Source organism: Hemitrygon akajei, chromosome 31 (genome assembly GCF_048418815.1).
Source record: "Hemitrygon akajei chromosome 31, sHemAka1.3, whole genome shotgun sequence".
Classification (NCBI taxonomy): domain Eukaryota; kingdom Metazoa; phylum Chordata; class Chondrichthyes; order Myliobatiformes; family Dasyatidae; genus Hemitrygon; species Hemitrygon akajei.
The window spans coordinates 39,836,216-39,854,594 of NC_133154.1; the positions used below are offsets into that span (position 1 = coordinate 39,836,216).

Consider the following 18,379-nt stretch of genomic DNA (forward strand, 5'->3'; position numbering starts at 1 on the left):
ATGGCTAATTGCGAGCTCTAGGAGACTGCACTGATAGGGCAGGAGGCGGAGCTGCCAGGGGGCCGTTATGTGAAAGTGAAAGTTATGCTGAATAGCGGTAGTCATAATGCCACTACCTTCTCTGTTCATGTTTAATAATTTTCAATAGTGAGGTTTTGCAGATGCGTACTGAGGGAGCCCTGCAACGCAGGTAAAATGGCTGCAGGAACTCCCTCCTGGGACTGGAAGACTGCGTGTGGGTGGGAAGAAGAGAAATGAGCTTGTTCTGTCTTGTTCAGCGCACCATGCTGTCAGCCCTGGAACATGGATTTTTACACGTGTAAATGAATCTAAATTGGAAATCCGAAAGATGCTGCCTGACCTGCTGAATTTCTCCAGAATTTTCTGTGTGTTGATCAAGTTTGCAGTGTCTGCAGGATCTCTTGTGTTTATGAGAATTGCACTGCACTGTCTCTCTAAATGCTCAAAGATCCTGCCTCTCAGCATCTTCCCCAACAACTTACCCACTGAAGTAAGAATCACTGGCCTATACTATAATTTCCTGGGTTATTTCTACTCCCTGTCTTGAACAAGGGAACAACATTTGCAACCTTCCAGTCTTCTGGGTGCTCATTGCCAGAAGCTCAGCAATCTCCTCCCTCACTTCCCATGCTAGTCTGGGGTATACCTCAAGCCGGTCCCAGTGACTCATCTAACTTAATACCATCAGCACATCCTCTTTCTTAATGTCTATACACTCAAGTGTTTCAGTCCACTGTAAGTTATCTCCACAATTGCCAAGGTTCTTTGTGGTGAATGCTGAAGAAAGGTATTCATTAATTCCCTCCGCTACCTGCTCCTGCTCCTGCTCCATGCACATGTTCCCACTCTCGCTCCTGATTGGTCCAATTCTCACATGGCTCATCCTCTTGCTCTTCATGTACTTAGAAACATAGAAAACCTACAGCACAATACAGGCCCTTCGGCCCACAAAGTTGTGTCAAACATGTCCCTACCTTAGAAATTACTAGGCTTACCTATAGCCCTCTATTTTTCTAAGCTCCGTGTACCTATCCAAAAGTCTCTTAAAAGACCCTATCGTAACCGCCCCCACCACCGTTGCTGGCAGCCCACTCCACGCACTCACCACTCTCTGAGTAAAAAACTTAACCTTACTGTACCTACTCCCCAGCACCTTAAACCTGTGTCCTCTTGTGGCAACCATTTCAGCCCTGGAAAAAAGCCTCTGACTATCCACACAATCAATGCCTTTCATCATCTTATACACCTCTATCAGGTCACCTCTCATCCTCCAACACTTCAAGGAGAAAAGGCTGAGTTCACTCAACCTATTCTCATAAGGCATGCTCCCCAATCCAAGCAACATCCTTGTAAATCTGCTCTGTACCCTTTCTATGGTTTCCACATCTTTTCTGTAGTGAGGCGACCAGAACTGAGCACAGTACTCCAAGTGGGGTCTGACCAGGGTCCTATATAGCTGCAACATTACCTCTCGGCTCTAAATTCAATTCCACGATTGATGAAGGTCTTCTTAACCAGAGATTCAACCTGCACAGCTGCTTTGAGCGTCCTATGGACTTGGACCCCTCTGATCCTCCACACTGCCAAGAGTCTTAACATTAATACCATATTCTGCCATCATATTTGACCTTCCAAAATGGACCATTTCACACTTATCTGGATTGAACTCCATCTGCCACTTCTCAGCCCAGTTTTACATCCTATCAATGTCCCGCTGTAACCTCTGACAGCCCTCTACACTATCCACAACACCTCCAACTTTTGTGTCATCAGCAAATTTACTAACCCATCCCTCCACTTCTTCATCCAGGTCATTTATAAAAATCACAAAGAGTAGGGTCCCAGAACAGATCCCTGAGGCACACCACTGGGCACTGACCTCCATTCAGAATATGACCCGTCTACAACCACTCTTTGCCTTCTGTGGGCAAACCAGTTCTGGATCCACAAAGCAATTTCCGCTTGGATCCCATGCCTCCTTACTTTCTCAATAAGCCTTGCATGGGGTACCTTGTCAAATGCCTTGCTGAAATCCATATACACTGCATCTATTGCTAAATCCTCTTGCATTTGTACAGAGCCCTGGTGAGACCACACCTGGAGTATTGTGTACAGTTTTGGTCTCCAGGGTTAAGGAAGGACATCCTGTCTGTAGAGGAAGTGCAGCGTAGATTCACGAGGTTAATTCCTGGGATGTCTGGACTGTCTTACGCAGAGAGGTTAGAGAGACTGGGCTTGTACACGCTGGAATTAAGGAGATTGAGAGGGGATCTGATTGAAACATATAAGATTATTAAGGGATTGGACAAGATAGAGGCAGGAAATATGTTCCAGATGCTGGGAGAGTCCAGTACCAGAGGGCATGGTTTGAGAATAAGGGGTAGGTCATTTAGGACAGAGTTAAGGAAAAACTTCTTCTCCCAGAGAGTTGTGGGGGTCTGGAATGCACTGCCTCGGAAGGTAGTGGAGGCCAATTCTCTGGATGCTTTCAAGAAGGAGCTAGATAGATATCTTATGGATAGGGGAATCAAGGGATATGGGGACACAGCAGGAACCGGGTATTGATAGGAACTGATCAGCCATGATCTCAAAATGGCGGTGCAGGCTCGAAGGGCCGAATGGTCTACTTCTGCACCTATTGTCTATTGTCTATTGCTTTACCTTCATCAATGTGTTTAGTCACAACCTCAAGAAATTCAATCAGGCTCGTAAGGCACGACCTGCCCTTGACAAAGCCATGCTGACTATTCCTAATCATATTATACCTCTCCAAATGTTCATAAAACCTGCCTCTCAGTATCTTCTCCATCAACTTACCAACCACTAAAGTAAGACTCACTGGTCTATAATTTCCTGGGGTATCTCTACTCCCTTTCTTGAATAAGGGAACAACATCCTCAACCCTCCAATCCTCCGGAACCTCTCCCATCCCCATTGATGATGCAAAGATCATCACCAGAGGCTCAGCAATCTCCTCCCTCATCTCCCACAGTTGCTTGGGGTACATTTCATATGGTCCCGGCAACTTATCCAACTTCATTCTTTCCAAAAGGTCTAGCATATCCTCTTTCTTAATATCTACATGCTCAAGCTTTTCAGTCTGCTGAAAGTGATCTTGAAGAATGCCTTAATCCTGCTCACCAAGGCCTTCTCATGGTCCCTTCTAGCTCTCCTAATTTCATTCTTGGGCTCCTTCCTGGCACTCTAGCATCAAGGTAAAGGAGATAGAGTTGTGATCACTACCTCCAAAATGCTCTCCCACCAGAAGGTCTGACACCTGATCAGGTTCATTTATCAGTATCAGATCAAGTACAGCCTCTCTTCTAGTTGGCTTATCTACACAATGTGTCAGGAAACCTTCCTAAACATGTCTGACAAACTCCACCCCATCTAAACCCTTTATGCCAAAGAGATGCCATCAATATTAGGAAAGTTAAAATCTTCTGTCATAACAACTCTCTTATTATTGCACCCTTTCAGAATCTGCCTCCCTATCTGCTCCTCAATACTATTGGGGGGGTCTATAAAAATATCCAGTAGACTTATTGCCCCCTTCCTGTTTCTGACTTCCACCCACAATCCCTCCATGACTTCCTCCTTCTCTGCAGCCATTATACTATCTCTAATTAGCAATGCCACGCCCCACCTCTTTTGCCACCCTCCCTGTCCTTTTTGAAACATCAAAAGCCCGACACATTGAGCAGCCATTCCTGCTCCTGAGACTTCCAGTCTCGGTAATGGCCACAAATCATAGTTCTACCTACCTACCATCTTTTCTCTTAACCCATCATCCCGACTGGGGCATAGACCGCCAAAAGCAGCTTGCTAGAGTCCTCTGTCCTGGGCTGCTCTTTCAAGTTGTCCCAGGTGTGGCTCATCTTGCTGTATCCAGGGATGAGGTCTTTGGAGCTTCTGTTGGTGTTTCAGTAGTTCTGCGTTTTTACGGGATGGGTTGACAGCCTCGTACCCAACCCTCCTCCTTTCGCAGCCAGGCTTGGGACTGTCCATGGCAGAGTTATGCATGAGAAAGATCTTCCCCAGGTCCCTTTCAAATCCTTCCCGTCTCACCCTAAGTCTATGCCCCGTAGTTTTGGAGTCCCTTCTCATGCCATGCACCAGTCCAAAGAGGTGGCAGGAAGAAAATCAGAATCCAGGAATAGGGAGACGGCAGGTTGGATGAGGAAGCCTTCACTTATTGTGGTACTGTACTACCCCAGGGTGTCATGGGTGTACGAATTAAAGTGGTTTATTCTTGTAAGTATTTTTTATTATGAGCTCAAGAGTCTGATAACAGCAGGACAGTCATTGAGACCGGTGGGACATGCCCTACTCAACGATACAAACACTTTGGAACATGTCACTACAGGCTCGAGGACAGATTCTGTCCTTCTGTTAGACCATAAGACTATTACAGATGGTGGCATAATTAGGCCATTCAGCTCTTCGAGTCTGTTCTGCCATTCTATCATGGCTGATTTATTTTCCCTCTCAACCCCATTCTCCTGCACTCTCCCTGTAACCTTTGACACCAATACTAATCCAGAATACATCACTGGTTAGAAGGTTAATTGGTCATTGTAAGTTGCCCTGTGACTGTGCTAGGGTTAAACTGGTGGTTTGCTGGGCACTGCAGCTCAAAGTGCTGGAAGGGCCTGCTCCTCGCTGAGTCTCTAAATAAATAAATAACGAGGGGCTTCCTCACCGAGCCCTGTCCAGTAGCTGAAGGTCCTTCCCCATTCAGCATGTCCTCCTGCAGCCTGGAAGGTGCCAGTCAGTGCCACGGACAACCTGATGGGCAGGCAGTGTCCGGCAGACCACTGGGCTCGTGACCTTCCAGCTGCACCTGATGTCCGTGGATCGGAGAGTCCTCTCTCACACTGCTGCTTGGGATGAACCGGTCCCTGCAGCTTCCTCTTCGCAAACCCACAGTCTGCAAGGAGGTGAGCAACTGTCTCGTCCTCGCTACGGTTAGCGCAGACAGCATGTGGTGCCGTGACCATCTGGGCTGAGGATGAGAGACGTGATGGAGGTGTGGGAGGCAGAGACAGAGTGGGTAGCCAGCACCCTTTTCCCAGGGCAGCAAAGGCCACTACCAGACTCACGCACAATCTAGGGGAGATATTAGAGGCAGAGAGTGGTGGTAGAGGCTGATACAATACAGATGGGTTTGTGGATCCTGGGAGTGAAAGGGTTAATGTATGAGGAGCATTTGATGGCTGCGCCTATACTCACTGGCGTTTAGAGGAATGGGGAGGACCTATCAAATGTTGACAGGGTTAGATAGAGTGGATATTGAGGGAAGGAGTCTAGGACCAGAGGTCACAGCCTCAGAATGGAATGACATCCCTTTGAGACCAATCGAACCCTGATCAGTGATCACTAGTGCTTTAACACGATTGCGTTAACCGTACCTGTGCCATAGTACCGTAGCATCTGGAGCCCCAGGAAGGCAAATCCCGTTATCAGAAGTTCCCATCACGTGGGTCATGCCAACTTCTCACAGCTCGCATTGGGCAGGCAGTACAGAAGCCTGAAATCTCACCCCACCGGCTTCAAGAACAGATACGTCCTTAACCATTCGGTTCTTGAACCAACCGGCAACACCCTCAGCACTATCTCAGTACGGCCAACACTATGACCACATTGAGCACAGCCTGAAACTGGACCTTTTGCTTTAATAGTGTTCCTTCTTGTAAAGGTTGTGGATAGCTTATGGTTGTACACCCACTCATCTACCTTCCCCGTCACCAGGTTTCATCTATCACCTAGTTTGTACTTCTTCCCCTCCTCCCATCTTCTTATTCTGGCTTCTGCCCCTTCATTTCCAGTCCCGATGAAGGGTCTCGGTCCGAAACATTGACTGTTTATTCAACACCATAGATGCTGTCTGACCTGCTGAGTGCCTCTGGTATTTAGAGTTTGTTGCTCTGCATTTTTATTTAAATTTTGCTTTTCTTGGAAATGTTACTTATCTGACGTTATGTGCTGGTGATCCTACTGTGAGTAAGTTGTTCATCGCACCTGTGCTTGCATGTACTTGTGCAGATGGCAATAAGCTTCACTTAGATTGTGACAAGGAGCCAGAAGCAGCCTGACACAGTCAGTGAGAACAACAAATCCTTCAAGGCTTGTCCTTGCATTGTAATTTTAGATTGTACTTTGGGTGATAAACTTGCACTTTTACTGGTAGATTAACAAACTCAACCAGAACTGCTGAGCTGACAAAAGGTGATGTTCATCCTGCTGATTGTCTCTGCCACTGTCAGATTTCAGAATGGACAATGGACCCATGAACACTATCTCTCTATCTTTCTGCTCTCTTTTTGCACTTATTACTTAATAATATGTATATGTGTGTGTGTGTATATATATATATATAGTGTATTTCTTGCTGTAATTTGTAGATTTTTTATATCATGTATTGCTCTGTACTGCTGCCAAAACAAAAACAGATTTCCTGACATGTGAGTGATGATAAACCTGATTCTGATGTGGGTCTCTATTGTGGACTGAGAGAGGGAAGGGGCAGGGAGAGGGGAATCATGGTTGGGGAAAGGGGAAGGGAGAGGGGAGGAGGCGGGAAGCACCAGAGAGGTATTCTGTAATGATCAATAAATCAAATGGCGATAGCATGGTGTTTCACTCCTCTGCCGCCTGTCTCACACCCCTCCCACAACGCTTCACCCTCGCCATTCCCAACATCCTTTGCTCCCGCCAGATTACCAGACTCGCTGTCTGCCCCACGTTGACAAAGACAATACTGTGCACGTATAGGTGCTGACGACTTTTGCATAGGGGTGTATGTCAGTGATATTATACCTGATTCTGATTCTGATTCAGACTTACAAATAAAAGGACCACTTTCAATGGGATTAGCCGCAGGAATGTCACCTGATGCAGGTGACTGGTACAACGGCTGTCCATGTTGGAGAACTGCAGCAGTGCCAGGGTGCCAAGCGAGCCCGAAGCACCCTGCTGGGATGTGTACGACAGGGTGCTAAGGGATGTGTACGACAGGGTGCTAAGCGAGCCCGAAGCACCCTGCTGGGATGTGTACGACAGGGTGCTAAGGGATGTGTACGACAGGGTGCTAAGCGAGCCCGAAGCACCCTGCTGGGATGTGTACGACAGGGTGCTAAGCGAGCCCGAAGCACCCCGCTGGGATGTGTACGACAGGGTGCTAAGCGAGCCTGAAGCACCCCGCTGGGATGTGTACGACAGGGTGCTAAGGGATGTGTACGACAGGGTGCCAAGCGAGCCCGAAGCAGCCTGCTGGGATGTGTACGACAGGGTGCTAAGCGAGCCCGAAGCAGCCTGCTGGGATGTGTACGACAGGGTGCTAAGCGAGCCCGAAGCAGCCTGCTGGGATGTGTACGGCAGGGTGCTAAGCGAGCCTGAAGCAGCCTGCTGGGATGTGTACGACAGGGTGCTAAGGGAGCCTGAAGCACCCTGCTGGGATGTGTACGACAGGGTGCTAATCGAGCCCGAAGCAGCCTGCTGGGATGTGTACGACAGGGTGCCAAGCGAGCCCGAAGCACCCTGCTGGGATGTGTACGACAGGGTGCTAATCGAGCCCGAAGCACCCCGCTGGGATGCGTACAACAGGGTGCTAAGGGATGTGTACGACAGGGTGCCAAGCGAGCCCGAAGCAGCCTGCTGGGATGTGTACGACAGGGTGCTAAGGGATGTGTACGACAGGGTGCTAAGCGAGCCTGAAGCACCCCGCTGGGATGTGTACGACAGGGTGCCAAGCGAGCCCGAAGCAGCCTGCTGGGATGTGTACGACAGGGTGCTAAGTGAGCCCGAAGCAGCCTGCTGGGATGTGTACGACAGGGTGCTAAGGGATGTGTACAACAGGGTGCCAAGCGAGCCCGAAGCAGCCTGCTGGGATGTGTACGACAGGGTGCTAAGGGATGTGTACGACAGGGTGCCAAGCGAACCCGAAGCAGCCTGCTGGGATGTGTATGACAGGGTGCTAAGGGATGTGTACGACAGGGTGCTAAGGGATGTGTACGACAGGGTGCTAAGCGAGCCTGAAGCACCCCGCTGGGATGTGTACGACAGGGTGCCAAGCGAGCCCGAAGCAGCCTGCTGGGATGTGTACGACAGGGTGCTAAGGGATGTGTACGACAGGGTGCTAAGCGAGCCTGAAGCACCCCGCTGGGATGTGTACGACAGGGTGCCAAGCGAGCCCGAAGCAGCCTGCTGGGATGTGTACGACAGGGTGCTAAGCGAGCCCGAAACAGCCTGCTGGGATGCGTACGACAGGGTGCTAAGGGATGTGTACGACAGGGTGCCAAGCGAGCCCGAAGCACCCTGCTGGGATGTGTACGACAGGGTGCTAAGGGATGTGTACGACAGGGTGCTAAGCGAGCCCGAAGCACCCCGCTGGGATGTGTACGACAGGGTGCCAAGCGAGCCCGAAGCACCCTGCTGGGATGTGTACGACAGGGTGCTAAGCGAGCCCGAAGCACCCCGCTGGGATGTGTACGACAGGGTGCTAAGGGAGCCTGAAGCACCCCGCTGGGATGTGTACGACAGGGTGCTAAGCGAGCCCGAAGCACCCTACTGGGATGTGTACGACAGGGTGCTAAGCGAGCCCGAAGCACCCCGCTGGGATGTGTACGACAGGGTGCTAAGCGAGCCCGAAGCACCCTGCTGGGATGTGTACGACAGGGTGCTAAGGGATGTGTACGACAGGGTGCTAAGCGAGCCCGAAGCACCCTGCTGGGATGTGTACGACAGGGTGCTAAGGGATGTGTACGACAGGGTGCTAAGCGAGCCCGAAGCACCCCGCTGGGATGTGTACGACAGGGTGCTAAGCGAGCCCGAAGCACCCTGCTGGGATGTGTACGACAGGGTGCTAAGCGAGCCCGAAGCACCCCGCTGGGATGTGTACGACAGGGTGCTAAGGGAGCCTGAAGCACCCCGCTGGGATGTGTACGACAGGGTGCTAAGGGATGTGTACGACAGGGTGCTAAGGGATGCGTACGGCAGGGTGCTAAGCGAGCCCGAAGCACCCCGCTGGGATGTGTACGACAGGGTGCTAAGGGAGCCTGAAGCACCCCGCTGGGATGTGTACGACAGGGTGCTAAGCGAGCCCGAAGCACCCTGCTGGGATGTGTACGGCAGGGTGCTAAGGGATGTGTACGACAGGGTGCTAAGCGAGCCTGAAGCACCCTGCTGGGATGTGTATGACAGGGTGCTAAGGGATGTGTACGACAGGGTGCTAAGGGATGTGTACGACAGGGTGCTAAGCGAGCCTGAAGCACCCCGCTGGGATGTGTACGACAGGGTGCTAAGCGAGCCTGAAGCACCCTGCTGGGATGCGTACGAGAGGGTGCTAAGTGAGCCCGAAGCACCCCGCTGGGATGTGTACGACAGGGTGCTAAGCGAGCCTGAAGCACCCCGCTGGGATGTGTACGACAGGGTGCTAAGCGAGCCCGAAGCACCCTACTGGGATGTGTACGACAGGGTGCTAAGCGAGCCCGAAGCACCCCGCTGGGATGTGTACGACAGGGTGCTAAGCGAGCCCGAAGCACCCTGCTGGGATGTGTACGACAGGGTGCTAAGGGATGTGTACGACAGGGTGCTAAGCGAGCCCGAAGCACCCTGCTGGGATGTGTACGACAGGGTGCTAAGGGATGTGTACGACAGGGTGCTAAGCGAGCCCGAAGCACCCCGCTGGGATGTGTACGACAGGGTGCTAAGCGAGCCCGAAGCACCCTGCTGGGATGTGTACGACAGGGTGCTAAGCGAGCCCGAAGCACCCCGCTGGGATGTGTACGACAGGGTGCTAAGGGAGCCTGAAGCACCCCGCTGGGATGTGTACGACAGGGTGCTAAGGGATGTGTACGACAGGGTGCTAAGGGATGCGTACGGCAGGGTGCTAAGCGAGCCCGAAGCACCCCGCTGGGATGTGTACGACAGGGTGCTAAGGGAGCCTGAAGCACCCCGCTGGGATGTGTACGACAGGGTGCTAAGCGAGCCCGAAGCACCCTGCTGGGATGTGTACGGCAGGGTGCTAAGGGATGTGTACGACAGGGTGCTAAGCGAGCCTGAAGCACCCTGCTGGGATGTGTATGACAGGGTGCTAAGGGATGTGTACGACAGGGTGCTAAGGGATGTGTACGACAGGGTGCTAAGCGAGCCTGAAGCACCCTGCTGGGATGTGTACGACAGGGTGCTAAGCGAGCCTGAAGCACCCTGCTGGGATGCGTACGAGAGGGTGCTAAGTGAGCCCGAAGCACCCCGCTGGGATGTGTACGACAGGGTGCTAAGCGAGCCTGAAGCACCCTGCTGGGATGCGTACGAGAGGGTGCTCTCACTACAGGGATCTGTGCTTGCTGCAGGCACAATGCTCCTTTCCACATTTTGAGAGACAGAGTATGTTTCCAATAGTGGGAGAGTCTAGGACTCGAGGGCACAGCCTCAGAATAGAAGGACATCCTACGGATGATGTGGTACTTATCCCCTCACCCAGCCTCACCTGCCAGCTTAGACTCCACCACTTTCCCCCTTCCTTTCCCATCCTGATGAAGGGTCCAGGCCAAAATATCAACTGTTTATTCCCCCGCAGAGGTGCTGCCTGTCCTGCTGAGTTCCTCCAGCATCTTGTGTCTTGCTCTGGATTTCCAGCATCTGCCGAAACTCGTGTGTTTGTGTACAGGAGAAGGAGACTTCTCTGAAAAGAACAGCCAGTGTGACAACAAGGCCAGTCTTGATTTATACTGGCTTATGGACAAAATGTGGAAATATAACTCCAGCTCTCCTGCAAATTACACTTAACATTTACAGACAGACAGCTGACGTTGCAAACATACAAACAAGCTCAAAGAAAGTTGAACTCAGGAAAATGACCATTACTAATAATTTGGATGCTGATCTCACACCGTCAAAGTGCAGTGGCAGCAGAGGCTTGGAGACAGGTTCCTGACATACAAAGGGCAAAAGGTTACCAGAAACTGAAGGAAATGCATGGTTGTGGATACCAAACGGTCAGCTTTGATCTTGTTATATAGCCATACAAGCAAAAGGTCCAAGCAGCCTTCTCCTGAACGTAATTTATTGTCTAACTCGGAGAGAGTGAAGTACTTTTAAGCAAAGAACTTGGTGCTTTTTTTGTATCTATAGGGGCAGCCTGGAGGCGTAGTGGTTAGTGTAATGCTATTACCTGACTTCAATCCCAATGTTGCAGGTAAGTAGTTTGTACGTTCAGCCCGTGACCGAGTGGGTTTTCCCCGGGTGCTGTGGTTTTCTCCCACACCCCAAGATGTACGTGTTAGTAGATTATTTGGTCACATGAGTGTATTCACATAAAACACTAGAAATAGGAGCAGGAGTCGGCCATCTGGCCTGTCGAACCTGCTCTGCCATTCAATAGATCATGGCTGATTTGGCCATGGACTCATCTCCACCTACCTGCCTTTCCCCATAACCCTTAATTCCCCTACTATGCAAAAATCTCACCAACTTTGTCTTAAATATATTTACTATATTTAAATATATTTGGGAGACGCAGGCTCATTAGGACAGAAAGCCCTGTTATCTCTAAATAAAATAAAATAAACATGTAATTCTATTAGACAACAAATGCTCAGGGGCATACAGCGTGCAAACAGGCCCTTTGGCCCAACCGGCCTATTCTAACTAAATTCCCATTTGTCACATTTGGCAGATTTCCTTCCAGGAAGAACATTCTTGAAGCAGATGGGTTTATACAGCAGTTTGGTTATTTATTGATGATAGATCTTTATTCCAGATTTATTTAATTTCTTGAGTTTAAGTTCTCCATTTGTTGGGTTTCTGGATGTCTCTGGGTAAATAGGGCAGGTTTCTAATTTAACACAAGGGCATTGTTACTAAACCCCTCTTAATTTTTCTAAAAATTTATTTTTTATTTGGAGATGCAGTGTGGTGACAGGACCTTCCTACTTAATGAACTGTCCTGCCCACATGCCCAATTAACCAGTTAATCAATTAACCATTATATCTTTTTTTTGGGATGTGGGAGGAGGAAACGGGAGCACCCGGAGGAAGGTCACACAGTCGCAGGGAGAACGTACAGCAGCAGGAATCGAACCTGGCTCGGTGGCACTGAAAAGCGTTATGCTAACTGCTACGTAACTGTGCCACTCAAAATGCAAAGTCCGAATGGACCTCCTGACCTCTCAGTCTGCTTTGTCATGGTCTGCTTGCATCACTCTCTCTCTGTAACAGTATATTCCATATTCTGTTTTCCTCTTGATGTGCAGTTCCCCAATGTAAGTACTAGTGTACGGATAGATCAGTCTCAATAGCACGCAAGCAGAAACGAGGGTCCAGAGAATAATCCTGAGAATGAAAGGGTTAATGTACGAGAGCTTGGATGGCTCTGGGTCTATATGCACTGGAGCTTAGAAGAACGAGAGGTGGTGGAGGAGGGGGGTACAAACAAACACATTGAATCCGATCAAATGTCGAAAGACCTAATAAATGTGGAGGGGATGTTTCCTATAACGTGGGAGTCTAGGACCAGAGGGCACAACCACAGGATGGAGGGACGTCCCTTTAGAACAGAAATGAGGAGGAATTCCTTCAGCCAGTGGGTGGAGAATCTGTGGAATTCATTGCCGTAGATGGCTGTAGAATCATCACTGGGTATATTTCAAGCGGAGGTCGATAGGTTCTTGATTAGTCAGGTCATCAAAGGAGACAGGGAGAGGGCAGGAGGGTGGAGTTGAGAGGGATAATAAATCAGCCATGTGGAATGGCAGAGCAGTTTCGATGAGTCGAATTCTGCTGCTCTGTCTTGTGGTCTAAAAGCTCTTTACCTCTGTATATCAATTATCAATTATATGATACAGGACAGCTTTCCCTTTGGAGTGAAGGAGGATGAGAGGTGCCTCGATAGAGGTGTACAACAGAGGTCGAGTCAATAACTGGAGACTTTTTCCCAGCAGAAATGGTTACTACAAGGGGGCATAATTTTAAGGTGATTGGAGGAAAGTACAGAGGGGTTGTCAGAGGTAAATTCTTCACACAGAGAATGGTGTGCGGGTGGAATACATTACCGGGGTGGTGGTGCAGCAGCTGGTGCATGTTGCAAGCCCTGGTTATGACACCAGGCTGACGATCTCTGGAGAGTGTTGATAATGGCTGGGGTCACCCATTTTGTAAAGGCAATGCCCAGAAGAAGGCAAACCACTTCCAGAGAAAAAATTGCCAAGAGTAACCATGGTGATGAGACCACGATTGCCTGTGTCATACGACACGACACATAATGATGGTGATGTAGGAGGCAAAGGTTATAGAGTAGGTTAAAAGGTCAGCACAACATCTGTGTTCTGTGTTCTAAAACAAAACACTGGTGCATTCAGAGGCTAGTCCATGGTAGTGGAAGGGATGGTCAGTAGTCTTCCGTTGCTGAGGTAGGGTTGAGTTGTGCAAGGCAGGAAAAAAACAATAAGCTTCCTGGGCATCAATATCCCCAAGGATCTATCATGGGCCCAACATAGAATCAATCACAAAGAAGGCACACCAGTGACTATGGTTCATTAGGTTTGAGGAGATAGTCCAGATAAGGATCTTGACCCTAAATTTCAATATCCATTTCTCTCCATAGATGCTGCCTGACATATCGAGTTTCTCCAGCATTTTGTATTTTTCTTGCTCTAGATTTCAGCATCTGTAGTTTATCACATCTCCATTGAATTTGAATATGAATTGACTTTATTTCTTACATCTTTCACATACATGAGGAGTAAAAGATCTTTATAGAAACATAGAAACATAGAAAGTAGGTGCAGGAGTAGGCCATTCGGCCCTTTGAGCCTGCACCGCCATTCAGTATGATCATGGCTGATCATCCAACTCAGAACCCTGTACCTGCTTTCTCTCCATACCCCCTGATCCCTTTAGCCACAAGGGCCATATCTAATTTCTTCTTAAATGTAGCCAATGAACCGGCCTCAACTGTTTCCTGTGGCAGAGAATTCCACAGATTCACCACTCTCTGTGTGAAGAAGTTTTTCCTCATCTCGGTCCCAAAAGGCTTCCCCTTTATCCTTAAACTGTGACTCCTCGTTCTGGACTTCCCCAACATTGGAAACAATCTTCCTGCATCTAGCCTGTCCAATCCCTTTAGAATTTTATACGTTTCAATAAGATCCCCCCTCAATCTTCTAAATTCCAGTGAGTATAAGCCTAGTCGATCCAGTCTTTCTTCATATGAATCAATCCCAGGAATCAATCTGGTGAACCTTCTCTGTACTTCCTCTATGGGAAGAATGTCTTTCCTCAGATTAGGGGACCAAAACTGCACACAATACTCTAGGTGCAGTCTCACCAAGGCCTTGTACAACTGCAGTAGAACATCCCTGCTCCTGTACTCAAATTCTTTTGCTATGAATGCCAACATACCATTTGCCTTTTTCACCGCCTGCTGTACCTGCATGTCCACCTTCAATGACTGGTGTACAATGAGACCCTGGTCTCGTTGCACCTCCTCTTTTCCTAATCGGCCACCGTTCAGATAATAATCTGTTTTCCTGTTCTTGCAACCAAAGTGGATAACCTCACATTTATCCACATTAAATTGCATCTGCCATGAATTTGCCCACTCACCTAACTTATCCAAGTCACCCTGCATCCTCTTAGCATCCTCCTCACAGCTAACACTGCCGCCCAGCTTCATATCATCCGCAAACTTGGAGACACTGCATTTAATTCCCTCATCTAAATCATAAATATATATTGTAAACAAATGGGGTCCCAGCACTGAGCCTTGCGGTACCCCACTAGTTACTGCCTGCCATTCTGAAAAGGTCCCGTTTACTCCCACTCTTTGCTTCCTGTCTGCCAACCAATTCTCTATTCACATCAATACCATACCCCCAATACTGTGTGCTTTAAGTTTGCACACTAATCTCCTGTGTGGGACCTTGTCAAAAGCCTTTTGAAAATCTAAATATACTACATCCACTGGCTCTCCCCTATCCACTCTACTAGTTACATCTTCAAAAAATTCTATAAGATTCATCAGACATGATTTTCCTTTCACAAATCCATGCTGACTTCGTCCGATGATTTCACCTCTTTCCAAATGTGCTGTTATCACATCTTTGATAACTGACTCCAGCATTTTCCCCACCACCGATGTCAGAATGTCAGATTATGTTACATCTGTCTAAATGTGCAATGTGCGATCCTAGTAATCTATAATAAATTGTATGTATAACAGGAGTCAATATAGCATAGAAATACAGTTGTGTCAGCATGAATTAAGCAGTCTGATGGCCTGGTGGAAGAAGCTGTCCCAGAGCCTGTTGGTCCTGGCTTTTATGCTGCAGAACCGTTTCCAGGATGGTAGCAACTGGAACAGTTTGTGGTTGGGATGATGATTCTTCGGACCCTTTTTACACACCTGTCTTTGTAAATGTCCAGAATAGTGGGAAGTTGACATCTACAGATACACTGGGCTATCCGCACCACTCTATGCATAATCCTGCGATTTAGCAGGATTAACCCATCTGGTGCTTTTATCACCACACAGCCAGTATGTACAGACCAAGTGAGGTCCTCGGTGATGTGTATAATGAGGAACTTAAAGCTGTTCACCCTCTCAACCCCAGATCCATTGATGTCGATAGGGGTTAGCCTGTCTCCATTCCTCCTGTAATCCACAACCAGCTCCTTTGTTTTTGCCACATTGTTTTCTTGACATTACTGTGTCAAGGTGATGACTTCTTCTCTGTAGGCTGCCTCTTTTTGAAATAAGGCCAAAAAATGTAGTATCGTCAGCAAATTTAATTAGCAGATTGAAGCTGTGGGTGGCGGCACCCACAGTCATTACCAGAGAGTAAAGGAGGGGGCTTAAGATACAGCCCTGGGGATCTCCTGTGTTGAGGGTCAGAGGGGCAGAGGTGAGGGAGCCCACTCTTACCACCTACCGATGATCTGACAGGAAGTCTAGGATCCAGCTACACAAGGCAGGGTGAAGGCCAAGGTCTCTGAGCCTCTTGGCAAGCCTGGAAGGTATGCTATGGAGTTGAGTGCTGAACTGTAGTCCAAGAACAGCATTCTCCCATAAGCATCCCTGCTCTACAGGTGTGTAAGGACACTGTGTAGAGTAGTGGCTATTGCATCATCTGTCGATCGGTTGTGTTGGTAGGTGAATTGTAGGGGGCCAAGTGTGTGTGGTAGCAAGCTGCAGATGTAATCCTTGACCAGCCTCTCAAATCATTTACTTATTATTGAGGTGAGTGCGACAGGACGCCAGTTGTTCAGGCATGTTACCTTGGTCATTTTAGGTACAGGGACAATGGTGGATGTTTTGGAGAGTGCTCTGCACTTGGAGAAGGAGAGGTTAAAATTGGTACATTAAATATTAGTGTTGGTAGGTGAGGCAATAACCCTGATGTTCGAATGAAACTAGAAATGCTGGAAACAGTTCTCAGGTCAGCTAGCAGAGAAACAGATTTGATGTTTCAGATCTGAAACCCTTCATCTGAACTGTGAAAGAGAGAAAGTATGTTATTTTACATCTCAAGATTCAAGTTTACTTATCATGGGATGGCCCACAACTGCTTCACTGGCCTTTGAACTTGAAGCAGAGACCTGGACTCTGGTCTGACCTCTAATTCTCCCACATCCCTGCTTCTAAACTCTAACCTGGCCCCTAATTCCTGTCTCTGTTGCCAAAACCATCTCTATGAACCAAAGAAGAAACTAAAAACCAACTAAATCTGAGCTGTACCTCAATGGAAGTTGTAGCTCGACCATCTTGGAGCCAAATATTTGCAAAGAAGATGGGATGGATGTGTAGAATTGAAAGTTTCCATGGATACCAAGTGTCTTAATCTTTTGCCTACCATGAGAAATTTTGTCATGAGCTTTATTGAAATCCATACATTCAACATCCACTGCTATACCCTACATCATCTTCACCATCATCCATTGTGTGCCGTTTCGTATGACGTGGGTGATCAGGGTCTTATCCATGACCATGATTGTTCTTGTCATATTTTTCTACAGAAGTGGTTTGCCATTGCCTTCTTCTGGGCAGTGTCTTTACAAGACAAGTGACCCAGCCGTTATCAATACTCTTCAGAGACTGTCTGTCTGGTGTCAGTGGTCGCATAACCAGGACTTGTGATATGCACCGGCTGCTCATACGACCATCCACCACCTGCTGTCATATCTTCATGGCGTCACATGACCATGATCATTGGGGGTGGGGGGGGGGTGCTAAGCAGGTGCTACACCTTGCCCGAGGGTGACCTGCAGGCTTGCGGAGGGAAGGAGCACCTTACACCTCCTTTGGCTCCTCAAACCTGCATTGCAGCAATGACTCAGATTCAGCTTTATTTATTAATCACAACTACATCCAACATGGGAGAGATTTTGAACGATTTCTTCTCTTCGGTATTCACTAAGGAGAAGGATATTGAATGGTGTAAGGTGTGGGAAACAAGTAAGGAAGTTATGGAACCTATGACAATTAAAGAGGTGGAAGTATTGGCGCTTTTAAGAAATTTAAAAGTGGATAAATCTCCGGGTCCTGACAGGATATTCCCCAGGACCTTGAGGGAAGTTTGTGTAGAGATAGCAGGAGCTCTGACGGAGATCTTTCAGATGTCATTAGAAACGGGGATTGTGCCGGAGGATTGGCGTATTGCTCATGTGGTTCCATTGTTTAAAAAGGGTTCTAGAAGTAAGCCTGGCAATTATAGACCTGTCAGTTTGACATCAGTGGTGGGTAAATTAATGGAAAGTATTCTTAGAGATAGTATTTATAATTATCTGGATAGACAGGATCTGATTAGGAGTAGCCAGCATGGATTTGTGCGTGGAAAGTCATGTTTGACAAACCTTATTGAATTTTTTGAAGTAGTTACGAGGAATGTTGACAAGGGTAAGGCAGTGGATGTAGTCTATATGGACTTCAGCAAGGCCTTTGACAAAGTTCCACATGGAAGGTTAGTTAAGAAGGTTCAGTCGTTAGGTATTAATGCTGGAGTAATAAAATGGATTCAACAGTGGCTAGATGGGAGATGCCAGAGAGTAGTGGTGGATAATTGTTTATCGGGATGGAGGCCGGTGACTAGTGGGGTGCCTCAGGGATCTGTTTTGGGCCCAATGTTGTTTGTAATATACATAAATGATCTGGATGATGGGGTGGTAAATTGGATTAGTAAGTATGCCGATGATACTAAGGTAGGAGGTGTTGTGGATAATGAGGTGGGTTTTCAAAGCTTGCAGGGAGATTTATGCTGGTTAGAAGAATGGGCTGAACGTTGGCAGATGGAGTTTAATGCTGAGAAGTGTGCGGTTCTACATTTTGGCAGGAATAATCCAAATAGAACATACAGGGTAAATG

The 18,379-nt window shown here is 48.2% G+C and overlaps 1 protein-coding gene across 4 annotated transcripts in view; it reads left to right on the forward strand.

The window, feature by feature from the left end:
* The window catches only part of LOC140719258 (somatostatin receptor type 5-like), an 80,983-nt gene that overhangs the window by 53,471 nt on the left and 9,133 nt on the right, over positions 1-18,379 (forward strand). The window contains exon 2 of one of the 4 annotated variants that reach the window (XM_073033749.1): positions 11,155-11,218. The exons of the other annotated variants lie outside the window; for them this stretch is intronic. The gene's annotated coding sequence lies outside the window, so the exon portion shown is untranslated. The remainder of the gene's footprint in view (positions 1-11,154; positions 11,219-18,379) is intronic. 4 annotated transcript variants of the gene reach the window in all.